Genomic DNA, 9,432 nt, shown 5'->3' with positions numbered 1-9,432 from the left:
GGAGGTCATGTTGAGCTTTTAAATACCCCAGATAGGCCTCATCTTGAGTACTGCAACCGCTTCTGGGCACCACATTTGACGAAGTTTGTGAAGGCATTGGAGAACGTATTTGGACACAGCGTTTGATAGGCTTGAGGGGTGAATAGTCCAGCACCATTCAATATACCCACCTTTATAATCCCATGAGAAACTCGAGCTCGCAATTTCAGCAGTTGTTTGAAAAAAAGTTCCATCAACGAATGTAGACAGGCAGGAGGAGATACCTGTACCTCAATGATCAGACAACGTGGGAAGTGACTTTTGTGTTCCGATGGTCAGTCTTCTGTGTGAAGCTGGGAGGGGTTTGACTTTTCCAATTAATTTGTAACCCTTCAGTTAGTTCTTTATGGAGCTGATTCAAGGGGCGTTTCCGAGTCAGGAATGTTGGAAATGATCTTTAGTTTTCTGACTGTTACAAACCAAAGTCTCATCTGCTTCTCAGGAGGAATGCTCAGTGAGCTGGGGCAGGTCGAACAATTTCCTGTCCTTCCTTTGATTATCTCCAGGCTTGTGGGTAAGGTGCTTGTTGACAGGTGCAGTATTGCAGTGAGGAAAATGAAAAAGAGAATGGGACAAAGTCACAAACTTGTTTGGCTGCAGGTTTTACTGAATGGAGTTTGTGTTTTTCACTTGGTGAGGGTCACTGACTGCATGTGATTGTGGAGTAGGCAGGGGATGGTGACACATGTCAGTGAACTGCCAAGTCTGAGGATAATAGCGAGAGTCATGCAATACAGAAGAGGCGCCTCAACTCATCAAGTCTGCACCGAGAAACCTACATTAAATCTACACCAATCCTACTTTCCAATACGTGGCCCATAGTCCTGAAAATTATGACATTTCAAGTGTTCATCCACATACTTTGTAAACTTAGTGACATTTTCCTGCCTCTACTATCTTCCCAGGCATTGCAATCCAGACTCTCACCAAGCATTGGATGAAAAAAATGTGTCCCTCAAATCCCATCTAAACCTCCTGTCCCTCAACTTAAAATACGACCCCTTGTTATCAACACTGAAATTGAGAGGAACAGCTGCTTCCTAGCCACCTTGTCCATAACCCTCATAATCTTATACACCTCAATCAAGTCTCCCCTCAGCCTTCCCTGCTCTAAAGAAAACAACCCGAGCCTAAATAGTGTCCCTTCCAGTCAACATCCAGGTGAATGGCCTCTTCACCCTCTCCAGTGCAATCATATGCTTCCTATAGTGATTTGACCAGAACTGCAATCAGTACTTCAATTGTGGCCTCAGCAAATTTTTGTACAGCTCCAACATTGCCTTGCTGCTCTTGTAATCATACACTAATGCTCCATTCCTCACGCTCCATGTATCTTCACGACTCACAGAGTAAAAGGCTATTTCGATGTCGAAAAATATTACGTACGTTGCTGGAGCATTCCCTTGTATTTTCTGGGACCTGGGAATCTGTGGATCATCTTCGAATCGAATGAAAAATAACATTGTCACTGTACTTACTCACACGATGCTAACGTCAGCGGCGGTATCCGTCAGTTGACCGCGTGGCCTAATGGATAAGGCGTCTGACTTCGGTATTTCTCATGGTGGCATCAGAAGATTGCAGGTTCGAATCCTGTCGCGGTTGCTTTATATAGAAATCTGGTGCATCTTCCTGGGAACCTCGTTCTTTCGTGTCAGATGAAGTCCACTTTTGCTTCCAAACATTGCAGCGCTCTTTCTCAGAATACATTTCCTTGTTATCTTGTCAATTAAATTCAGACTCATGCTAATAATTTTACCTCCGAACAATTCCAGTGTATCTGTTTGAATTGGATAAATTATTGATTTTCTCAACTAGAAGCAAATGCTTTGTTTCAATCGGTTTAATGAAATTCTGTGGAGGGAATTCTAATCTGCTCGGAAGACGTTTAATAATGAGCTGAATGAACTGATTTTGTTTACAGGGATGAAAGACCATGCCACTGGGCTGGTAATCCAGAGGCCCGTACTAATGTTTGGGGACACGGAGTAAATCCCAACAAATTTAAATTCCCTGATTTAATACATAGAAACATGGATAGAAAACTGAAACAGGAGTCGGCCATTCAGCCAATCGATGTCTGGAATTGAAAGCAAGTCTCTGTAATGGCGGCCTTGAAAGTCCCGACGGCTGTTTTCCCACAGAAAACATCTTCACAGAACAACAGAGAACATTTCACACAACAGGAAACCTTTACATAAGAGAGAAAACTTCTGCTCAATACGGATCGCATTTACACAACCGAGAACACGCCTACACAACAGGGAAGAATGTGATACAACCACAGTGAAGATCTGTCAACGGCAGATCCCAGTTCCACAACAGAGAGAACAGCGACACAGCAGAGAGCACAGTTACGCAAAAGGAAATGCATTTCAAAACAGGGCCTATCTTTGTGGAACAAAAAACCCCGTTTCATACATAATCAGTTTTTCCATCTCAGTAGCTTGCTGGTTTGCTCGGAATATTTTCTGTCTGTCATTGTGTCTGTGTCCTGACAGTCTCTTATTGAGTTTCTGTGTGTCTTTCTCTGTCTGTTACAGTCGGCGTGATGTTACGTGTTATTGTGTGGTAGGTCTGTGGAATTCATTGCCACAGGAGGCTGTGGAGGCCGAGACGTTGAGCGTCTTCAAGACAGAAATTGATAAATTCTTGATTTCTCGAGGAATTAAGGGCTATGGGGAGAGAGCGGGTAAATGGAGTTGAAATCAACCATGATTGAATGGTGGAGTGGACTCGATGGGCCGAATGGCCTTACTTCCGCTCCTATGTCTTATGGTCTTATGGTCTTATTGTCCAGCCAGGGTGATCCTCCCAACACGTGAATCTTATTTGAAATAAAAATACAATGAATAGTTTCATCTCTCCCACGCAGCAGGAATAGGCAGGACGCGGGTGACATTCTGGAGCAGACTGGCAAAGCGGAAGGGCGCTGGACCGATAACCCAGCGGTCGCTGGATTGAAACCATCATCTTGCTGTCATATTCTCGCTCACATCAAATAGAAACATTCGGCTGCTGCCCAATTTCCTCAACCACTTGGTCGAAAACAGATTGTGATAAATGAAATTCAGTCTCATTATCCTTACACTTTGCCTCATGTGGGCGGTACGGTAGCACAGTGGTTAGCACTGCTGCTTCCCAGCTCCTGGGATCTGGGTTCAATTCGCGGCTTGGGTCACTGTCTGCGTGGAGTTTGCACATTCTTCTCGTGTCTGCGTGCGTTTCCTCCCACAGTCCAAAGATGTGCGGGTTAGGTTGATTGGCCATGCTAAAATTGTCCCTCAATGTCCTGAGATACTTCGCTTAGAGGGGTTTGCGGGTAAAAAATTAGTGATATGGGGGTAGGGCCTGGGTGGGATTGTGGTCGATGCAGACTCGATGGCCTCAAATGGCTTCTTTCTGCACTGTAGGGTTTCTTTCTTTCTATGTGGCTGGACAGCTTATTCAGCCAAAAGCTCGCTGCAATTCTTGTATCGATTGGGATTTTTCATGAAGGCCACGGCTTCTCAGCCTTGCTCCTCGCCTGAGGTGTGACTCCTTCGTTTAAATCACCACCAGTTAGCTATCCCCTTTCATGACACCGAGAATCATTTCGAACTGTGTACCTTGCCTTAACTTTACAAGCAATGTACGAATCAAATCCCTGACACGTTGTTCAAATGTAAAAGTGTGCAAACAAGTACTGAGCATGCGAACCGGAAGTATCCCAAAAATTTCATTCCTATCACAGTTTTGAGGTTTTTCATTTCTGGAACAATCAACAAATGCAAAATCCAAAGACTGATGCAGAAAAGCTCCACGAGCCTGACGTGATTTGAACCCACAACCATTCTGATATCGAGTTAGACGCGCGCTACCGTTGCACCACAAGCTCACAGCAGTTGGCGTTATTTTACATCTGGTGAGTTCGGTGAGGGACAGGGACCAGAGAAGGCAACTGCCTCCCTCTATACTTTCTCGGGATTCACATCGAATGAAAGAGTAAGAGCGAACCAAAATTAATGGGAAAGTACAGAAACAACATGATCCTGCAGGAGAAATGTGTTCTTTGTCCCATGTGTTAAAATCACAAGAGGTGATCAGAAAGGTTACCATTGTATGATGAGATGGCCGAGTGGTTAAGGCGATGGACTGCTAACCTATTGTGCTCTACACGCGTGGGTTCGAGTTCCTTCCTCGTTGATGATCCATTTTCTCTGCCCCTTTATTGAGGGTAAACTGATGTTTCGTTGTTATTTTGAGATTCACAGAACCAAGATGAAGTTTGGACACAAGATGAAGTTTGGACAGGCTTGAAGGGTGAATATTCAAACACAAATCCATATTCCAGATCCTAATCCATGATCTGGAGGTTGACTCCTATCTTGGCTGAACCCACTCCCTGATTGCCGAGTAAAATGCTCAGCCCAGAGTTCAAATAAACATTCTCACGCGTTCCCTTAAAGGTCACTGTCTAATCAGACTAACTCATGGCACCATGGCTGGGCACCAGAACATCTCATGCGGACAGCGAATAAGCCAGTCAAACCTGAAATATGATTAAGTGTTCGAAACGTTCCTTCCACCCGAAGCTTTAACTGATCACAAGGTTCAATTATTCCCTCGAAATATGGCTGCATCATTAGTCAGAGATAATAGTCTTTTGACCGCGGTGCCTCGCAGTAAACTGCTTTCAGCCAAAGTGAACAATAGTCCTTAAAAGCAATAATAATCCGTTCAAAATATCAGCATATGTGTTGAACAGCCATAATCGCTCGTTTGACTCAATTACTGAATCTCATATGTGTAACTTGCTCCTTGTTAGCTCATAAACGTATTTTTAAAAAAGTAATTTAACTGAATGCTGCTAGTTCCACCAGTGCCTTCATGTTGACGCTGATTCAATTCCGGCCTCGGATCACTGTCTGTGTGGAGTTTACACTGTCTCCCCATGCTCTATTATCCTCCCACGGTGTAAAGGTCTGCGGGTTAGGTTGATTGGCCATGCTAAATTGACCCGAATGTCAGTGGGTTAATCGGGAGAATCTGTGGGGTTTCGGGATTAGGGCCTGGGTGGGATTGCGGTCGGTGCAGAGTCGATGGATCAAATGGCCTCCTCTGTATTCTAGGAATTCTATGATTCAGAGGCCGCTGGCTGGACATTTGCTGCCGCTCAGCCCGGTGTCTTAGATGTGCACGGTAATCCCCGCCTTCTCTATCGGCCTATTCTCTGATCAAAGTCACGTCCCTGTTATTCAATGGAGACTCGGCGCTGACTGAGTGACATCTGCTTTGTCCAATCAGGATTCCCGTTTGAAATGTGAGGGAACAATGAAAATGACGCTACATATTCTGACAAATAGCAGAGCGATTTGCTCAGCTCAACACACGCCCACATTACAATTGACATCAACTTCAGCCAATTGAACAACATTACTGCAAGGCTTTTCCTTGATCCTTCATCATTCGGCGCTGTTCGTCGACCTCCTCCGTGTCATCCCCAGCCGAGCGTCATTGCGTCATATAATTCGAACCGGGGCTGAAACCAATGAGAAATCAGAGAGCTGACGGCGGGTAAACAAACCTTAAAGCGGAATCGCGGTGAGAATTACAGGTGTACAACTATAACTCTTGATTGTACTTGATTTCACAGTAATTTCACAGTAACTTCATTGAAGTGTTCATATAAGCTTTACTTGTGACTTACAAATAAACGTTCAACTTTAAAACGGAAACAGGACTGGAGAAAGTCAGAGTGTGAAAAAGATAAATCCCACGGGAAAAGGAGGAAGTCAATGAAGGGAAGGCGATAAAAGTGGAGGATGAAGGAAAAGAAGAAAGAGGCAGAGAGGGCATTCCAGACCCGAGGCCCTCAAGGCAGGGCCAACACTGGGGGAGAGAATCGAATCAGTGATGCTCAAAAGGTCTGAATTAAAATAACTCAGATGTTTCAGAGGGTTGATGGACTTGAGGTGATTACAGGGAGCGAGAGCTGAGGACATGGAGGGACTTGAAGACTCGGATGAGAATTTTAAGATTGAGACATTGATTAACCACGAGTCAGTGTTTGTCAGTGAGTATACAGTTGATGGTTCACGGTTTGTGGAGTGAATTCTGATATGTGAAATAGATTATTGGATGAGTTTTACTTTCTGGACACAGCAGCACAATGTATCAGATCAGGAGTAGACTTCCTCAGGTTCCTATTAAATGTTAAAGGAGTTGTACGAGGCAAGTGTTTTACATAGAGGGTGGTGGGTGCCTGGAACTCGCTGCCGGGGAGGTCGTGGAAGCAGGTACGATAGTGAGTTTTAAGGGGTGTCTGGACAAATACATGACGGGGATGCGAAAAGAGGGATATGGTCCCTGGAAGGGTAGGGGGTTTTAGATCAGTCGGTGCAGGCTTGAAGGGCCGAAGGGACTGTTCCTGTGCTGTAATTTGCTTTGTTCTTTGCTCTTTAGACCATATTGTCCCTCAAGCTTGCTCCGCCATTCAATGAAACAATGTTTTAAATTCCCAAACCACTGAATTTTTACGGTGTAGTAGGACTCCATTTGGCCCATCGAATCCATATTGGCTCATTTAAAGAGCATTTTACTTCATCCCACTCCCGTGGTTTACAGGGTGACGCAGTGGTTAGCATACCTGTCTCACGGCACGAGGGACGTGGGTTCGATTGTGCCCTTGGGTGGGAGTTTGTGTGGAGTTCGAATTTCCCCCCCCGCCCCGCTGTCTGCGTGGGTTTTCTCTGAATGCTCCAGTTTCCTCCCACAGGAGAAATTAAATGCACTTTTGGTGAAAGGCTGCACAAAACAGTCAAAGAACAACTGAAGATACCAATGGCTCGAGGAGTGGTGCACTGAGCTTCTTTGGAACACGAGAAAAGGCCAGAGACAGAGAAACCATTGTGAAAACAAGCGGAGAATGAAAAAGGTAGCCGCCCAGAACTCAAATGTGGAGCAGCACTTTTGAAATGAATGGAGGGATCGCACACGGTGAGTATTCAATCTTTGTTTTGTCTTCACAATTCAGAACAGATAACGCTGTGAGCAGCAAAAGCAGTTGCATAATTTGGAAGAGGAAAGGGACCCGGGATTAATTCCCCCCTTGGGTTACTGTATGTGTGGAGTCTGCACGTTCTTCCCGTGTCTGCGTGGGTTTCCTCTGGGCACTCTGGTTTCGTCCCACAGTCCAAAGCTGTGCGGGTTTGGTGGATTAGCAATGCTAAATTGTCTCTTATGTGTCAGGCAGGCTAATAGAGTAAATACATGGGGTTACAATTCTGGGGTGGGATTATGGTCAGCGAAGACTCGATGGACTGAATGGCCACTTTCGGCACTATAGGGATTCTATGATTGTAATCGGCCTTTCATCTGGAAGGGATGTTAGAGGCCTTGGAACTCTTGAGGAGAGACAGGTAAATTTGTTTTCGTTGATGGGAAATGGGAAAAGCTGTACAGAGGGAAAGATCAATTCAGAGTAAAGAAAGCACTGCGAAAGGGAAAGGGAGTGTGTTTGTGGTAGGAGCAAGCTAGAATTGGCAGAAATCACAAAGGATTATGCATTGAATGAGAAGAATTGTGGGGAAGAAGGTGAGAACAAGGGGAAACATTCACAGTACTGGAGGGGAAGGGACGAGAACAAACTGTAGGAAGTGGGACATAAATGTTTGAAATCCCTGTCAACACTATTGGGAGCCGATCGTTTGATGAGGAAACAAGAAAATGGATTAGAATTGTTGGAGTAATAAATTGCATTATCCCTCCTCACTGTTCAGAGCACGAAACACAAATTCCAGGTGTAAGATTGATTTCTATCAATATATTTATTTCAAACAGTTATTTTGCTTGTAAAGCTGTCTCTAAAATAGGCCAGATTAAATGATATCTCTGTTCAGATGACAAACATCACTCGGATATCACACTCTCCTGTCATTTTAATTCTTCACCTTGCTTTATGCCCATCTTTCCATCTAAGCCTCCTGCAATGTTCCAATGAAGCTCAATATAATTTCCAGAAACAGAACCTCATATCTCATTGAAACATTGTACAACCTTCCAGACTCAGCACCGAGTAAAATAAATTCAGGCGTTAAACTCAGCTCCATTTTGCCTCAAGGTTTCTTTGCAGGTTTTGATTTTACTCTTGTTTTTTTTTTATTCGGGCGGCAGCTGTTTATCGTTCTGCCATCCTCACCACCTTTTTAGATACATATTTAGATTATTGGCTTGCTCCTTTATATTTATACCACCAACTCTTCTGTCGTTTAACCATTGCTGCGCTTCTCCTTGTTTAGAAACGACAAGAGAACAGTGCAAACTCGATTCAGTGATGAGTGACGAATGAGAATGTATTAATGTTCTGACAGAAAATGAACATCTCCGCCTTCTCCCTGTAATTCTGCACACTCTTCCTTTTTAAGTAACAGTCAAATTCCTTATGGAATGTTTCGATTGAACCTGCCTCCATCGCACTCTCCGGCAATGCATTCCACACATTAAGCATTTGCTGTGTGAAAAATGTTTTCCTCATGTTTCTATTCCTTCCTTTGCTAATGATGTTAAATCTGGTCTCTCTCATTTTTCATCATTCCACGAGTGGGAACAGTTTGTCCCTATCGACTCTATCCAGACGTGTCAGGAAAATTAATGCCTCTATCAAATCTCCTTTCAACATTCAATTCCCCAAGGAAAACAGTTCCAAAGTCTATAAACCTTTCTCATTAGTGAAGTTCCTCAGTTCTGCAAACATTTTCGTGAACCTTTTCTGCGCTCTCTCCAATGTCTTCACATCCTTCCGAAATCGTGGCCCCAGAACTGGACATACGCCAGCTGTGCATGGTTTTGTGTTCTACACCATTTGAACATAACCTCCTTACTCTTGTACTCTGTGCCCCTACCAATAAAGGATAGAATTCAATATGCTTTATTAAACCATCTCTCCACCTGTCCTGACCCTGTCCAATAACATAAGCACAAACACAACCAGCTACGTCTGCTCCTGCGCCTCATTTGCAGCTGTTTCATATACTTTTTATTGCTTCGCTATTACCTTCCAACGAGAATGAATCACTTCACAATTCTCTGCTTTGAATTTCATCGGCAACATGTCCACTCATTCCGACAATTTGTCAATCTCCTCTTTGAAATTCACACTATCCTTCTCACAGTTCACAATGCTTCCAAGATTCACATTATCCACAAATTCTGCCCTGCACCAAGGTCACGAATATGTACTGGTGGATGTTCACAGCCTTGACAGCTTGTGTGCTTGTCAAAGTGATCTGCTGCAGTTTGAAGCACTGAACAGAAAAGGGAACTGACGCAAGCCCCTGTCAATAATCTCCACTCAAACACTGGAAAAGTTTCGCGATTGTCGTCAAGTGGTTTTGTTATCGTTGCGAATAGAAA

The 9,432-nt window shown here is 44.1% G+C and overlaps 1 non-coding gene across 1 annotated transcript; it reads left to right on the top strand.

Annotated features, from left to right (window-relative positions):
• The first annotated feature begins 1,555 nt into the window (after positions 1–1,555).
• Positions 1,556–1,644, top strand: trnar-ucg (transfer RNA arginine (anticodon UCG)). The gene is given in 2 exon segments: positions 1,556–1,592; positions 1,609–1,644. It is a non-coding gene; the product is annotated as a tRNA-Arg (tRNA).
• The last annotated feature ends 7,788 nt before the right edge of the window (positions 1,645–9,432 follow it).

The sequence above is a fragment of the Mustelus asterias genome, unplaced genomic scaffold, assembly GCF_964213995.1.
Source record: "Mustelus asterias unplaced genomic scaffold, sMusAst1.hap1.1 HAP1_SCAFFOLD_152, whole genome shotgun sequence".
In the NCBI taxonomy this organism is placed as follows: domain Eukaryota; kingdom Metazoa; phylum Chordata; class Chondrichthyes; order Carcharhiniformes; family Triakidae; genus Mustelus; species Mustelus asterias.
Note: the sequence above shows the minus strand (reverse complement) of the source record. Positions and strands in the feature narration are given on the sequence as shown.